The sequence below is a fragment of the Pseudophryne corroboree genome, chromosome 4 (genome assembly GCF_028390025.1).
Source record: "Pseudophryne corroboree isolate aPseCor3 chromosome 4, aPseCor3.hap2, whole genome shotgun sequence".
In the NCBI taxonomy this organism is placed as follows: Eukaryota; Metazoa; Chordata; class Amphibia; order Anura; family Myobatrachidae; genus Pseudophryne; species Pseudophryne corroboree.
In genome coordinates this window covers 454,697,267-454,715,976 of record NC_086447.1, presented here as the reverse complement: position 1 = coordinate 454,715,976, position 18,710 = coordinate 454,697,267, and positions in this window count along the sequence as shown.

Here is an 18,710-nt window from a genome sequence, read left to right as displayed (position 1 = left end):
GTTGACACAAAATTAAGCAAATGTAGGTATCCAATTCAAAACAGGATCACCATCTAAACCCCTCATTACAGACCAAGGAAAATCAGCTTCTAAAATTAAAACTCGAGTTTCTAATAGCTTAAAAGACAGGTGCACCTCTGACACTATGGTCATAAATAACAAACTGAAGTCATGACTAGCTATTACATGAAGCTCTAAGCATATCTCCCAACATGACCCTCTCCAGGAGGGACAAAATGCTCTGCTCTTGGACTTCCCTCTTAATGTATGATTGTCATCACCTGTGGTGAAACACCTTTCTTACTCTTTTACCTGTTCAAAACAGGTGACGGCAATCATAAATTAAGAGAAAAGTCCAGAAGCAGAGAATTGTGTCCCTCCTGGTGAGGGTCATGTTGGGAGGTATGCTCTAAGCATAAAATACAACTTAGATTGTGTGTGAGCTGTATGTGTGTATGACGGCAGTTTGGGGATTTTTAAGTATTTACTAATGTTGTTCTGTTCACTAAGAGGTGGCAGAGAAGGTTCTACAAGACCATCAAACAGTGACTCACTGGGTATTTAGAGATATACATTAATTGTACCATAGACTGAAATGTTTTAGCACAAAGTTTTAACTAGTAATTTATTGTATAAAAAAAGTTACTAAAGTAGTATTAAAGTGTTAATTGTATTTAAATGTTTTAATACCACAGTGAATAACATGCTAATGTAAAGTGTTAAATATTGCATAATGCTATTTTGCTCTCCTTGAAAATTGAGAACTGAATCCAAGTGTTCCTGTTGAATAAATTATACAGAGTTTTAAAAGTATATGAATATTGAGTCCATAGTAACCTTGGCAATGTCCCCAAGTCCGCTTCAAGTATAAACAGCCTACTGTATCTTAGCCTTGGGTGGAGGAGGCACTTTACTAAAACCTTCTCAATATAAAGGGACATGATTAACTCTCCTTGTTAGGAGGCACATAAAGGATGGGGGTTACATACACAAAGCTTGTCCACACTTTTATTACACTATTGTATGTTTGTATGTATATTTTGTCCTTATTTTGCCCTCTATTGGATCATTTTGAAGAGGGAGGCACAGCACTGAGTGAAGGTCACTCTATATAATATTGTCTTCAAAATCTAGTGTGTGTCACCAGTTTTATTACGTAGCAGCAGTGTTTTTTTTTACTGCACTGTTTTTCTCTTTCACATATTGTTTTGCATGTTCTAATTTTAAGGTTAGGCTCAAGGCTTTGTGACTTCCTTTATGGGAGAATGATTCTAAAGGATAGCATGGAAGCCAAAGGATTGTACATCTATGGTTTCAACATGTGTAGAACTCAGGAGAAGCCAGTAGATAATATTCTAGGCTTCACTTTTTAGGAACAAAGTTTGAGACTAGTATACATTGATAGAGATCCACATACCTCTTATATGGAAGCATAGTAAACATGCCAATGGACCTCTTTCAGTTTGGTAGTAAGACATTTCTTTTTCTTAACTCATATTGTTGTGTTTTTTCATCACCATTAAGGCTAGCATAACATATATCAAGATTAATAAAAAAAAATGCAGGAGAATTTCTATATAATTACATATATATTTTTCCATAAGTATATTACAAATTATTAATTTTATTCATACAACCAGCAATGCCAGTATTTTTCATATAACAAATTGTGCAAATAAATATTACTTACATTATTTTTTGATGTAACAATATATTTTTTCATAAAATGGAAGTTAAATAAGAACGCTAGGCCTGGAGGATTATTATAAAATCAAGTTTTTATTACATGCATATTGCATGTGCGTTGCATGTGTATTATGTTGTGTAACTTAATATAAAACAAGCTCATTAACACATTACCAAGAAAATGCTTTGAAAATATACAGCATTAAACAATTTTAACATCCCTTGCACTTAGTCATCTTGACATGTTAAAACTAATTGTTTTACATGAGATAACAGGAATAGAACTACGTTTATGATTAAAATGTGAAACAGAATACTTAATGAGGATAAATAATACCAGCAAGCTATCTTTAGAATGTTAATGTCTTTTGTACCCACAATTTAGGGCTCTTAAAAATTAGCAATGTTATATCTTTGTAATTTAAATGCAGGATTTTGCATGCTATGCCTGTGTCTGTCTGTCTATGCTACAAACATATTGATTTGAGATCTGCTTGCCAGAGGAAAGGCACTTCATTTGTGAGAAGAGATGAGGAAACAATTTTCACTCAATGTACAATGTTCATGCATTTTGAGGATCAATTATAGATTTGAATGCATTTCAGCTTTGCAGATGGATCTTGTGCTCCAGAGCTGAGTTTAGGCATAAAATATTCCTTTCATATATAAACCCCAAATTTAACCCAGCTTGGACCTGGGACACTAAGCATGGGTTAAAGCCAAAATTTAGATACTTACCCCCTTTCAGACATGGGTGACAGACCAGGTTCCTGAGTCGTCACCATTCACACTGAACCCAGGTCTTAAAGTGGCCTGACTCTTCCAGCTTACATTGGATGCTTGGAGATAAAGTCAACTCCAAGCGCTACTGTGCCCGCCAACCCGCCAATCAGTCCCTTTTAGGTATGACCTGGGACATCGTGACTCAGGTAATGCCTTTCACACTACACGCGACCTGGGCTGATCCTGGGAATAACACTGGTAACAAACAGTGTTGCAGACCCACGACACCGACCTTGGTCATGTTTGTATAAGCTGTTGATTAGGGTTTATTTATTGTTTGTAGTTATGGATTTGATGTGGAAGAACGCTGAACCCATGGGCTGCCCCATATGTATCCGCTTGGACCCAGGGGTGTATTTAGGTGTCCGAGCGCCCCTGGCAAAGTAAAGGACTGGTGCCCCCCCCCCCTCCTTCCTATATTTGAAATAGGGAAGGCACGTGTGCCAAAAAAGTGTGTAGCCACTCAATAGTACCACAATTCAAATTACACCACAGTAGTGTGCCTTACTCACATTACACAGCAAGGTAATGTACATTATTCACGTTATGCTACACAGTAGTACCCCTTATACACATTATGCCACACAGTAGTGCCCATATATATATATATATATATATATATATATATACTCTCCAAGAAACAGAGGCATTCCTGGACTAAGTACTTAGTGAAAAATCATGGTGGTTTATTCAACGTTTTGGGGTACTGCCCCCCGTCATCAGGACACACACGACGGAGGGCAGTACCCCGAAACGTTGAATAAACCACCATGATTTTTCACTAAGTACTTAGTCCAGGAGTGCCTCTGTTTCTTGGAGAGTATTGAGGGGGTTGGTAGGCCCTGTGAGTGCACCCTGACAGGCTATTCATATTTTCCATGGAGTGCCGGCTGAAGGAGTTTGGTATATATATATATATATATATATGGGAAGGCGTGCACGCTCCTGGGAAAGTGTGCGTGGCCTCACAATTCTATATATTATGATATCAAACTATAAATATATAATCACACCCCCTACACATGCGCGCACACACAATTAGCAGCCTTACACACAATACCCACAGTAGTTCTCATTACACATAATGTCCCCAGTATAGTGTCAGATGCACATAATGTCCCCCAGTATAGTGCCGTTACACATAATGACACCAGTAGTGCAGTGCCAGGTACACATAATGCCTCCGAGTATAGTGCCAGATACACATATGCCCCCACAGTGCCAGATACAAATATGCCCCCACCGTGCCAGATACACATGCCCCCACCTAGCCAGACACTCATATGCCCCTACAGTGCCAGACACTCGTATGCCCCCACAGTGCCGGACACTCAAATGCCCCCACCGTGCCAGACACTCAAATGCCCCCACAGTGCCAGATACACGTATGCCCTCACAGTGCCAGATACACGTATGTCCCCACAGTGCCAGATACACGTATGCCCCCACAGTGCCAGAGACACATATGCCCCCACAGTGCCAGACACACATATGCCCCCATGCTGATTTTACTAATAAAGGCAGCACTTTTAGGTAGATTCACTTTTAGAGGCAACAGCTATCCCCCCACCCCTGTGAAGTTACTCAACAGCAGGGATGCCCATTAAAGATCAAAGAATGCAGCAGCAGCAGCCATTGTAATTGGCGCCGGGGTCCAGCACCGCACCACAATACAGACAAGAAACTCTACATAAACTACACTCCCCACCAGCTTGCATACCGTGATCATTACTGGGCATCCTTGCTGGTGAGGAACTACACAGGGTTGGAGGGATTGCTGCTGCCTCTAAAAGTGAATCTACCTACTGCCCGTAGGTGGCACCTCTGGACAGCGCCCCTCCTCAGTGGCGCCCCTGGCGAGTGCCATCCTGGCCAATAGGAAGATACACCCCTGTTGATGAATTATGTATGGCCCTTCTTGAAAAAGATCCTGGTTTGTGGATCGAAACGGCGAAACCTTTGAGGCTACAATAAAAACTTTTTCATTGAAGAAACGTGTGGACTTTATACACAGTGAGAGTGCACCCTCCACCACGTGGAATTCTCATCTACATTTGCGGACACTTCGTCTGTTGGGAGCACCCACCACTAGGAACTTTGATGAGAGTGCAGAACCCTCTTGTTTATATATATATATATATATATATATAGAAAAAATCCAAGAATAACCACACAGGTGATTGTACCCAGAAATACCAGCACACAGCTTAGATGCAAAAGAAGAAGTTTTACTTGTCCAGAAAAATCATTTAAAAAGGCAACAAGCATATAGCACACATGATGGTAGCAGCATGAATAGATCAATGAGTACTTATCATTCCGACAGCTGTTTCGACTATCTTCATCATGGGAATAGATAAAGTGACATGGTGCTGTACACTGCCATCCGCAGTGTCTGGTTCCAAAGTGACACATGTCGAAGATAGTGATAGTCGAAACAGCTGTCGGAATGATAAGTACTCATTGATCTATTCATGCTGCTACCATCATGTGTGCTATATGCTTGTTGCCTTTTTAAATGATTTTTCTGGACAAGTAAAACTTCTTCTTTTGCATCTAAGCTGTGTGCTGGTATTTCTGGGTACAATCACCTGTGTGGTTATTCTTGGATTTTTTCTATATGATTACACCAACCGTGCACCAGCGTTTTCTAAATGATAAGTGAGAAGCGGCTGCTTTTGTGGATTTGTCTATATATATATATATATATATAACAAATACAAAATAAAATCAGTGGCACTAGGAGACTTCCACTAATATAATCCGTGTATTAAAATATCACTCCATGAAAATCCAACGTTTTGGGGTGGATATTCCCCTTTGTCAAGGTGAGTAACTGTTACTCACTTTGACAAAGGGGCATATCCACCCCAAAATGTTGGACTTTCATGGAGTGATATCTTAATACACAGATTTTACTATTAGAAGTCTCCTAGTGCCGCTGATTTTCTTTTGTATTTGTTGTACCTATCTTAGCCAGAGGGCACCAGAGCCCAATTGCTTTGCTAATGGAAGTGCTGGTCCATGAGACTTTTGTTTTATATAATATATATATATATATATATATATATATATATATAATAGAACACAGACGGGCGGCACTCCACAGGATTTCCAAAAGTGTTACTTTTGGAAATCCTGTGGAGTGCCGCCCGTCTGTGTTCTATTACATGCAGTCCGTCAAAGGTCATTGGGAGGGCACCCAGGTGTTACTGTCTCTAGTGTGGAGTGCCGGTCAAAAAACGCGTTCTCTATATATATATATATATATATATATACATATATACCGGTCCATAGATGAACGGCACTCTGAGACAGCAAGATCGTTTAATAAAGCATATAATATACAAGTCAACGTTTCAGGGCAAACAACCCCGTCGTCAGGACCAATTAACAATACAGGTATTGTATTAAGTCCTGACGATAGGGCTGTGACTGTATGTGAGTGCCGGCTGCTGCTGCATTTATATATTTCTCCAGCTGAGTCCACAGGTTATCCACAGGATAACATTGGTATATGCCGGAGCGACAGCGGAAATGGCACCAAATAGTCACAAGCTTTCTGGCCTCCCAGGATGCATCGGGCTCATCCATATAATCCTGCCCACTGACTCAGTCAAATCAGTTTTTTGTTTGGTGCAGCAGGAGCCGGACCATGGTCACAGGGCTGCTGTTAAGGCAGCCCTAAGCTTTTATTATTTTCTTTTTATAGTCTTACTATGTTTTGAGTGATCTTTCTTAACAGCGTCTTAAATGCATGCTAGAAAGAGTCGCTCCAACAACTTTCCACTGTGTCGCAACAATGCTTACCTCCGGGTATTAGTGCTGTCTCGACGGGCGTCTGTGTTGGATGTTCTAGCAGGTCCAGCAGATGTTACCAGGCTGTGGCCGGAGCATGGGTAGAAGGTAAGGCATTGGTTCCACTTACTAGGGGAATTTGGAAACAGCAGCACTGTATTGGTGGAGACTAAAAACAGTGGTTGATGTGCCACCACCCTTAGGTGCTCCAGCGCTATGCTTTTGGGATCATAGGTGCCAGGACTAGGTTGAGGCCACGATCCCTGGGGTACCTCAGTGCTGTGAGGCAGTAATGCTAACCATTACACCACCCGTACTGCTTCAAACTTTATTTGAAGAAGCACGGCTTCCAAAACTTTCCTCTGCACAATGGGAAGTTTTAACTGCAGATATAACGGAGGAAGAGACATCAGAGGTGATCTCACACCTGCACGATAACAAGTCTCTGGGACCGGACAGTTTTTCCGGGGAGTATTATAAACTGTTGCTGTCGCAGTTGGTACCATTCCTCACCCAGCTATTTCAGGGTATTTTGAAAGGTCACCTTCATTACCCAAATTTTAATAAAGGATATACTATTGTCTTGCCAAAACCCTCCCGCGATCCTGAATTGGTAACCTCATATAGGCCTATTACATTGTTGAACCAAGATTTTAAATTACTAACAAAGATAATGGCCAATCGGCTTCAAACCATTTTACCAAATATCTTAACACATCACCAGTATGGGTTCACTCATCGTAGAATTTCTGTAAAAGGGGTTAGGGCTGCTTTGGCTGCGATTATGTCCTGCTCAAATCTTCATGGTGCTTCTACAACTATGCTTTTGAGCATGGATTCGGAGAAGGCCTTCGATACTGTGTCTTGGAGTCATTTATTGAGGATTTTTGAGCTGTGTGAATTTGGGAGACATTTTGCGCAATTTTTTAAGTTTCTATACGACTCTCCGACTAGTACTCTGGTCATTACCGGTGCTTGGAGCTCTCCAAAGAACATGACGTGAGGTACGAAGCAAGGATGGATGCCCCTTGTCGCCTCTTCTATTTAATTTTGCTCTGGATCATTGTTACGGATCTGGCCCGAATTCAGTGGGATCATGGTGGGATCCCAGGAACTTAAACTTCAAGCTTTTGCTGACAATTTACTCCTCTTTGTCTCAAATCCTGAGAGCACCTTACCTCGGATTTTGGAGAAATTGCCTGAATATGCTCAGATTTCAGGATTCAAAATCAATTCAGAAAAATCGGAAGCACTATACCTGGGTCCTACGGTGAAATCTCCCTGGGGAGATCAGTACCCCATTATTTGGGTTGTTAAATCTCTTAAACACCTGGGGATACACTTACCACATCATATTGAGGACTTATATGACCTTAACATGCGTAGGTTGATTGAAGGGGTGGTCGGAGAGTTGTCCCGGTGGAGGCATTTACTGTTATCGTATCTAGGTAGAATTCATCTGTTGAAGATGATTTCATTTCCAAAAATGTTATATCCATTACAAATGTTGCCTATTTTGTTGATGAAAAGTTCCTTTATAAATCCTTCAGGGATTTCATTTGGAAATCTGGACGCCCTAGGATAGGTTTATTAAAATGTCAACAAACCCAAGAGAATGGAGGGGTCAATTTTCCTAATTTAAAACTATATAGCCATGCATGGGTTTTGCGATATATTAGAGATTGGTTACATAAGACAGATTTTTATACGAATTTCCATTTGGACCAATCGTTTTTTCCTGAACAACATATTTTGACTTTTCTACATTTACACAAAGAAGAATTGACAGATGAGGTTGTTACTTATGGTGACATGGCGGGTTTGGCACCACAGGCGGAAACAACGTAACTTAAATTGCCATCACTCTCTTTAACTTCCGTTTGTCCTCAATCCGGAATTTCAGGATGGTACTGCCTTTGTTCCCTTTACAAGATGGACGGATACTGGGATTCCATATGTTCGTGCATTGATTAGCATTACAGATCATAGACCTTTACAAATTGCTGAAATTTTCGCTACATATAAACTACCCCAATCTCACCATTTGGCGATTCACCAAGCACAACATTATGTGAGTTTGCTGATCCGGGTTCTGTCTCCAAATGACTGGTCTAACTCTTTAGATTTATTGCTTGCTAGACCGATGGGGGGGGGGGGCTGTTTCCTTACATTATAAGATTCTTAATACCCCATTAGACCATGAGGTTATTACTACGGGACTGTCTTCCTGGAAAGCAATATTTCCTCATATCACTATTAGTAAGCTGTTAAGATCACTGTGTTATTCCCAATCCATACTTTCTTCAAGTATGTATAGGTAAATGTTCTATAATATTTATCACAATGGGTATCTCTCCCCCCACCACAGGTTCATGATGGGTTTGTCCGACACTGATAGTTGCCCTAAATGTGGGGCGTCCAACGCCACTTTTATCCACTGGATGTGGGAATGCCCCTTGATACAGCAAATTTGGACTTCAGTTAATCGATTCGCTTCTACTTATCTTGTGAACTACCTTCCTCTTTCAGCAGAATGGGCCATACTAGGGATTATGCCTATGGCAATACCAGCACAAGGTAAAAGTAGAAACTTGTTAGTAATTTCAGCAGTTGCTCACAAATGCATATTACAGATGTGGGCTGACACACACCCTTCATCTCTTTATTTATTCAGAAATAAGTTATATTATGCCTTTCACATGGATTGGCTGGAAACTACCATGCACAAAGAGCTCAAAACATTTTCCTTTTTTTAGTTATGGGAGGGTTTTATAGATTCCTTAACCCCAGAACTTAAACACCAGATATATATTTGTTTCAGACATACCTCTTGGTATGAAACACGTGTTTTCTTGAGAGACCCTTTGTCATCCTCACGCTAAACTATGCTTCCTTGGTGGATGGCCCGGGGCTGGGGAGGGCTCTTCCGACCATGCCTAGATGGTGGACTTGTATACTTTCCGCTGCACTATAATGCTTAAATATTGCTGTTTTCTAATGACTGATCTGGCTCCTTTATGACTGGTTGCTTCACTCGTGGTACCCATGTGTTTGTTACATTTGATATATGTATTACCTTGTAATATGCCATACTACGCTCTGATGAATAGAGAAAAAAAACTGCCTAAGTACTTTAGCATTAACTGTATGCTTCAGTCATTGACGCAGTATCCTCCTTAGTTGGGTCAGGCTAGCTCAGAAAGACTCAACAACTGTGTACTGTAATGCTGCTTGACATTAGTAGCTTTTATTTTTTACTTTGGGTAATTATGAAGTTCAAAGTCAATTATTTTCCTTCAGTTATAGTACAGATGTGTCCTTATTCATTGTGGCAGCGATACCTACATTATGAGTCCGTTAACGCTATGCATTCACTTTAATGTGAGACAGCATGCGCTCTCCGCTCACTGAAGTCTATGGGAACTGGTTAGTGATGCATATAGTGCAGCATGCTGCACAGCATATGCATCATGGTCCCACCACAGAACGCTGTGATAAGCAGCAACACTGTAGCAGGTCACATGTGTATGTGCATTGTTCAGAGTACAAAATACTGCTTACTCTGTGGTAAACTAGTTAATGCTCTACCAGGTTTGTGTGAAGTCGGAGTGTTTTGATCTGCTTAGGTGTGTTCACCCATCTCCTTCAGATGATCAGTCTGTTCAGGACCTTGGACAGCTGCAACCTCTGACAGCCCCTACTCCACTCATTATAATACACTGCAGCCCAACACAATGATGGACAGGAGGGTATCCGGTTGATAGATAGACAGTGTCTAGTTAGACAGTCAATAGATAGACACCATATGTTAGACAGACATTAGGTTGATAGTGTCAAAAGGTCGACATGAAAAAAGGTCGACAGGTCAAAAGGTCAACAGGGTCAAAAGGTCGACATGAAAATGGTCGACATAAAAAGATAGACAATTTTTTTTATTTAACATGTTTTTGGACTATTTCATACCTTCTCTATCCATGTCAGCATAGAGTTGGTTATAAACCTTGTGGTGAGCGCAGCAAGCCACCAAGCCCGAAGTGTGGCGAGTGAAGCGTGCCCCGCGAGGGTATGCCTTTTTAGAATTGGGGGTCCCAGATGACAAAACTATCCATACAAACCACAAAAATGCAAAAACATGGTGTCTATCTTTTTCATGTCGACCATATTCATGTCGACCTTTTGACCCTGTCGACCTTTTGACCCATCAACCTTTTGACCTTTTTCATGTTGACCTTTTGACCGTGTAGGCCTTTTGACCCTGTCGACCTAATGTCTGTCTGACATATGGTGTCTATCTATTGACTGTCTAACTAGACACTATATATCTTTTATACCGGAACCGGACAGGAGCCAGCTGCTGTCCCCCAGTAACTCAGCCCAGTGTTCCTCTACTATCCTTGAATTACTGTGCCAATATCTGCCCCCCAGATCCAGGGTGTCTGCATTGTGCATCACTGCTGCTGCTGGGGTTTCCTCAGTGCTCACTTTGATGGGCCTTCCCCAAAGACATTTCATCTTCAAGGGGGCCAAACTCTGGTCAACTCCCCCTCTGTCTCCTCCCAGCTGGCAGATACTAATGTCCTCACTCTCTATGAAAGCATGGCTGTCTCTCAATATTGGCACCTGACCACCTCCAGTGTAGCAGAGAAGCAGCTCTATTTATCCCCTCAAATATTGGTCAATGAATGTCTGTATATGTATATACAGGGTGATTCAAAAGTCACATAAAATTTAATCTTTACATACACACATACATATAATACTTGATACCAGCCAGCATCACATAAAATATTAATACATAAAACCAATTAATAGATAATTATGCTCAATAATATTCAACTCCAAAAGGGTTAATATATTTTATATTCCAATAAACTTTCTACTATATCCAAATATAAATACTCTATTGCCTAACAATATATTACTTTCGTTCTGAGTCGCTCAAGACACTGAGGAAGCCGCTGACGTAATTATAGGCAGGGAAACGCGTCTGTCATCACTTCCACACACAGGATCCAGCAGCAAAAGATATCAGTGAGCCGGCCGGCCGCAGGAGTGACAGCCCCATCATTAGCTGGGGGAGGAGAAGTGCACCTATGAAAAATACCCGGAGGCTCCAGATAAGGCTGATCCAGCTGGGAGGGGTTGTTCAAAGACACCATACAGGCACAGTATAATATATTCTGGACCATATGAATGACACGAACTGTTATATAAGAGGCTATAATCACGCATGATCTGCTTGGCTAAACAGCAGGAGACTTTATATTATGGAAAGTGCTTCTAATTGATGGACGTTTGTGATGTTTTGTAGTCCCTATTAATGTGAAAAAAAGGTTCATCTGGTAATAAGGATCTTTATCAATGCATGCTATGCTGAATTATTAACATCTGGAATAAGAGACTTTTTGCATGTTTTTATGCTACTAATTAAGAAAAAAAGCAATTGTTTCCCCAGCACACTGAATGGATAACAGTAACCAGATATAAATCCCACATGATAATAGAATTCAGAGATCTTCGTTACACATATTTGCGCAAATGTGTGGTTAAGCCCCAAAGCCGCATCAAGGCCTCTCTGTATATTTGGGGTCCCTAGCGCTATATCTAGGTGCAGGGTGTGGCACCCCAAAACACCAGAATGAGCCAGAAAGCACAGCGTGACATACCAGTGTAAAAAACTATAGTGTTAATAAATTAGTATTTAGGAAGCCGAAGCTATAGAGGGGGTGATACAAACATGAAATGTAATTAAAATAGAGAAATAGTGTTAGAAAATTAATAAGTGAAAAGTGTTAATAGAATGTAAAGGTATGCCACACTAAAGCCATCCAGCTCAGCCAGTCCAGAGGCACCACACCTCACACCTCCATTACCCCAATCTGGGTCTAATATTAACCAGCAAGGAGTCACATGATAATGGCTCCTTACTAAAATATGTCTAAGCTAAGAGCTACTTACCTTGGAGCAACCCCATAATGCTCCATGTGGCATGTCAGGGCCTGCACCTCCTCCTAATGCAGAAACCTCTCTGCCTCTCACAACATACATATAGATTGGTAAATGCTCAATTAGCTTAGTGATATCATTCAGGTGCTCGAAAGGAAGGGGTATTTCTGAGCAAGAAAAAAAGCAATTGTTTCCCCAGCACACTGAATGGATAACAGTAACCAGATATAAATCCCACATGATAATAGAATTCAGAGATCTTCGTTACACATATTTGCGCAAATGTGTGGTTAAGCCCCAAAGCCGCATCAAGGCCTCTCTGTATATTTGGGGTCCCTAGCGCTATATCTAGGTGCAGGGTGTGGCACCCCAAAACACCAGAATGAGCCAGAAAGCACAGCGTGACATACCAGTGTAAAAAACTATAGTGTTAATAAATTAGTATTTAGGAAGCCGAAGCTATAGAGGGGGTGATACAAACATGAAATGTAATTAAAATAGAGAAATAGTGTTAGAAAATTAATAAGTGAAAAGTGTTAATAGAATGTAAAGGTATGCCACACTAAAGCCATCCAGCTCAGCCAGTCCAGAGGCACCACACCTCACACCTCCATTACCCCAATCTGGGTCTAATATTAACCAGCAAGGAGTCACATGATAATGGCTCCTTACTAAAATATGTCTAAGCTAAGAGCTACTTACCTTGGAGCAACCCCATAATGCTCCATGTGGCATGTCAGGGCCTGCACCTCCTCCTAATGCAGAAACCTCTCTGCCTCTCACAACATACATATAGATTGGTAAATGCTCAATTAGCTTAGTGATATCATTCAGGTGCTCGAAAGGAAGGGGTATTTCTGAGCAAGAAAAAAAGCAATTGTTTCCCCAGCACACTGAATGGATAACAGTAACCAGATATAAATCCCACATGATAATAGAATTCAGAGATCTTCGTTACACATATTTGCGCAAATGTGTGGTTAAGCCCCAAAGCCGCATCAAGGCCTCTCTGTATATTTGGGGTCCCTAGCGCTATATCTAGGTGCAGGGTGTGGCACCCCAAAACACCAGAATGAGCCAGAAAGCACAGCGTGACATACCAGTGTAAAAAACTATAGTGTTAATAAATTAGTATTTAGGAAGCCGAAGCTATAGAGGGGGTGATACAAACATGAAATGTAATTAAAATAGAGAAATAGTGTTAGAAAATTAATAAGTGAAAAGTGTTAATAGAATGTAAAGGTATGCCACACTAAAGCCATCCAGCTCAGCCAGTCCAGAGGCACCACACCTCACACCTCCATTACCCCAATCTGGGTCTAATATTAACCAGCAAGGAGTCACATGATAATGGCTCCTTACTAAAATATGTCTAAGCTAAGAGCTACTTACCTTGGAGCAACCCCATAATGCTCCATGTGGCATGTCAGGGCCTGCACCTCCTCCTAATGCAGAAACCTCTCTGCCTCTCACAACATACATATAGATTGGTAAATGCTCAATTAGCTTAGTGATATCATTCAGGTGCTCGAAAGGAAGGGGTATTTCTGAGCAAGAAAAAAAGCAATTGTTTCCCCAGCACACTGAATGGATAACAGTAACCAGATATAAATCCCACATGATAATAGAATTCAGAGATCTTCGTTACACATATTTGCGCAAATGTGTGGTTAAGCCCCAAAGCCGCATCAAGGCCTCTCTGTATATTTGGGGTCCCTAGCGCTATATCTAGGTGCAGGGTGTGGCACCCCAAAACACCAGAATGAGCCAGAAAGCACAGCGTGACATACCAGTGTAAAAAACTATAGTGTTAATAAATTAGTATTTAGGAAGCCGAAGCTATAGAGGGGGTGATACAAACATGAAATGTAATTAAAATAGAGAAATAGTGTTAGAAAATTAATAAGTGAAAAGTGTTAATAGAATGTAAAGGTATGCCACACTAAAGCCATCCAGCTCAGCCAGTCCAGAGGCACCACACCTCACACCTCCATTACCCCAATCTGGGTCTAATATTAACCAGCAAGGAGTCACATGATAATGGCTCCTTACTAAAATATGTCTAAGCTAAGAGCTACTTACCTTGGAGCAACCCCATAATGCTCCATGTGGCATGTCAGGGCCTGCACCTCCTCCTAATGCAGAAACCTCTCTGCCTCTCACAACATACATATAGATTGGTAAATGCTCAATTAGCTTAGTGATATCATTCAGGTGCTCGAAAGGAAGGGGTATTTCTGAGCAAGAAAAAAAGCAATTGTTTCCCCAGCACACTGAATGGATAACAGTAACCAGATATAAATCCCACATGATAATAGAATTCAGAGATCTTCGTTACACATATTTGCGCAAATGTGTGGTTAAGCCCCAAAGCCGCATCAAGGCCTCTCTGTATATTTGGGGTCCCTAGCGCTATATCTAGGTGCAGGGTGTGGCACCCCAAAACACCAGAATGAGCCAGAAAGCACAGCGTGACATACCAGTGTAAAAAACTATAGTGTTAATAAATTAGTATTTAGGAAGCCGAAGCTATAGAGGGGGTGATACAAACATGAAATGTAATTAAAATAGAGAAATAGTGTTAGAAAATTAATAAGTGAAAAGTGTTAATAGAATGTAAAGGTATGCCACACTAAAGCCATCCAGCTCAGCCAGTCCAGAGGCACCACACCTCACACCCTCTATAGCTTCGGCTTCCTAAATACTAATTTATTAACACTATAGTTTTTTACACTGGTATGTCACGCTGTGCTTTCTGGCTCATTCTGGTGTTTTGGGGTGCCACACCCTGCACCTAGATATAGCGCTAGGGACCCCAAATATACAGAGAGGCCTTGATGCGGCTTTGGGGCTTAACCACACATTTGCGCAAATATGTGTAACGAAGATCTCTGAATTCTATTATCATGTGGGATTTATATCTGGTTACTGTTATCCATTCAGTGTGCTGGGGAAACAATTGCTTTTTTTCTTGCTCAGAAATACCCCTTCCTTTCGAGCACCTGAATGATATCACTAAGCTAATTGAGCATTTACCAATCTATATGTATGTTGTGAGAGGCAGAGAGGTTTCTGCATTAGGAGGAGGTGCAGGCCCTGACATGCCACATGGAGCATTATGGGGTTGCTCCAAGGTAAGTAGCTCTTAGCTTAGACATATTTTAGTAAGGAGCCATTATCATGTGACTCCTTGCTGGTTAATATTAGACCCAGATTGGGGTAATGGAGGTGTGAGGTGTGGTGCCTCTGGACTGGCTGAGCTGGATGGCTTTAGTGTGGCATACCTTTACATTCTATTAACACTTTTCACTTATTAATTTTCTAACACTATTTCTCTATTTTAATTACATTTCATGTTTGTATCACCCCCTCTATAGCTTCGGCTTCCTAAATACTAATTTATTAACACTATAGTTTTTTACACTGGTATGTCACGCTGTGCTTTCTGGCTCATTCTGGTGTTTTGGGGTGCCACACCCTGCACCTAGATATAGCGCTAGGGACCCCAAATACACAGAGAGGCCTTGATGCGGCTTTGGGGCTTAACCACACATTTGCGCAAATATGTGTAACGAAGATCTCTGAATTCTATTATCATGTGGGATTTATATCTGGTTACTGTTATCCATTCAGTGTGCTGGGGAAACAATTGCTTTTTTTCTTGCTCAGAAATACCCCTTCCTTTCGAGCACCTGAATGATATCACTAAGCTAATTGAGCATTTACCAATCTATATGTATGTTGTGAGAGGCAGAGAGGTTTCTGCATTAGGAGGAGGTGCAGGCCCTGACATGCCACATGGAGCATTATGGGGTTGCTCCAAGGTAAGTAGCTCTTAGCTTAGACATATTTTAGTAAGGAGCCATTATCATGTGACTCCTTGCTGGTTAATATTAGACCCAGATTGGGGTAATGGAGGTGTGAGGTGTGGTGCCTCTGGACTGGCTGAGCTGGATGGCTTTAGTGTGGCATACCTTTACATTCTATTAACACTTTTCACTTATTAATTTTCTAACACTATTTCTCTATTTTAATTACATTTCATGTTTGTATCACCCCCTCTATAGCTTCGGCTTCCTAAATACTAATTTATTAACACTATAGTTTTTTACACTGGTATGTCACGCTGTGCTTTCTGGCTCATTCTGGTGTTTTGGGGTGCCACATCCTGCACCTAGATATAGCGCTAGGGACCCCAAATATACAGAGAGGCCTTGATGCGGCTTTGGGGCTTAACCACACATTTGCGCAAATATGTGTAACGAAGATCTCTGAATTCTATTATCATGTGGGATTTATATCTGGTTACTGTTATCCATTCAGTGTGCTGGGGAAACAATTGCTTTTTTTCTTGCTCAGAAATACCCCTTCCTTTCGAGCACCTGAATGATATCACTAAGCTAATTGAGCATTTACCAATCTATATGTATGTTGTGAGAGGCAGAGAGGTTTCTGCATTAGGAGGAGGTGCAGGCCCTGACATGCCACATGGAGCATTATGGGGTTGCTCCAAGGTAAGTAGCTCTTAGCTTAGACATATTTTAGTAAGGAGCCATTATCATTAGAGATGAGCGCCTGAAATTTTTCGGGTTTTGTGTTTTGGTTTTGGGTTCGGTTCCGCGGCCGTGTTTTGGGTTCGACCGCGTTTTGGCAAAACCTCACCGAATTTTTTTTGTCGGATTCGGGTGTGTTTTGGATTCGGGTGTTTTTTTCAAAAAACCCTAAAAAACAGCTTAAATCATAGAATTTGGGGGTAATTTTGATCCCAAAGTATTATTAACCTCAAAAAACATAATTTACACTCATTTTCAGCCTATTCTGAACACATCACACCTCACAATATTATTTTTAGTCCTAAAATTTGCACCGAGGTCGCTGTGTGAGTAAGATAAGCGACCCTAGTGGCCGACACAAACACCGGGCCCATCTAGGAGTGGCACTGCAGTGTCACGCAGGATGTCCCTTCCAAAAAACCCTCCCCAAACAGCACATGACGCAAAGAAAAAAAGAGGCGCAATGAGGTAGCTGACTGTGTGAGAAAGATAAGCGACCCTAGTGGCCGACACAAACACCGGGCCCATCTAGGAGTGGCACTGCAGTGTCACGCAGGATGTCCCTTCCAAAAAACCCTCCCCAATCAGCACATGATGCAAAGAAAAAGAAAAGAAAAAAGAGGTGCAAGATGGAATTATCCTTGGGCCCTCCCACCCACCCTTATGTTGTATAAACAAAACAGGACATGCACACTTTAACCAACCCATCATTTCAGTGACAGGGTCTGCCACACGACTGTGACTGATATGACGGGTTGGTTTGGACCCCCCCCAAAAAAGAAGCAATTAATCTCTCCTTGCACAAACTGGCTCTACAGAGGCAAGATGTCCACCTCATCTTCACCCTCCGATATATCACCGTGTACATCCCCCTCCTCACAGATTATCAATTCGTCCCCACTGGAATCCACCATCTCAGCTCCCTGTGTACTTTGTGGAGGCAATTGCTGCTGGTCAATGTCTCCGCGGAGGAATTGATTATAATTCATTTTAATGAACATCATCTTCTCCACATTTTCTGGATGTAACCTCGTACGCCGATTGCTGACAAGGTGAGCGGCGGCACTAAACACTCTTTCGGAGGTCACACTTGTGGGAGGGCAACTTAGGTAGAATAAAGCCAGTTTGTGCAAGGGCCTCCAAATTGCCTCTTTTTCCTGCCAGTATAAGTACGGACTGTGTGACGTGCCTACTTGGATGCGGTCACTCATATAATCCTCCACCATTCTATCAATGTTGAGAGAATCATATGCAGTGACAGTAGACGACATGTCCGTAATCGTTGTCAGGTCCTTCAGTCCGGACCAGATGTCAGCATCAGCAGTCGCTCCAGACTGCCCTGCATCACCGCCAGCGGGTGGGCTCGGAATTCTGAGCCTTTTCCTCGCACCCCCAGTTGCGGGAGAATGTGAAGGAGGAGATGTTGACAGGTCGCGTTCCGCTTGACTTGACAATTTTGTCACCAGCAGGTCTTTCAACCCCAGCAGACCTGTGTCTGCCGGAAAGAGAGATCCAAGGTAGGCTTTAAATCTAGGATCGAGCACGGTGGCCAAAATGTAGTGCTCTGATTTCAACAGATTGACCACCCGTGAATCCTTGTTAAGCGAATTAAGGGCTGCATCCACAAGTCCCACATGCCTAGCGGAATCGCTCCGTGTTAGCTCCTTCTTCAATGCCTCCAGCTTCTTCTGCAAAAGCCTGATGAGGGGAATGACCTGACTCAGGCTGGCAGTGTCTGAACTGACTTCACGTGTGGCAAGTTCAAAGGGCATCAGAACCTTGCACAACGTTGAAATCATTCTCCACTGCACTTGAGACAGGTGCATTCCATCTCCTATATCGTGCTCAATTGTATAGGCTTGAATGGCCTTTTGCTGCTCCTCCAACCTCTGAAGCATATAGAGGGTTGAATTCCACCTCGTTACCACTTCTTGCTTCAGATGA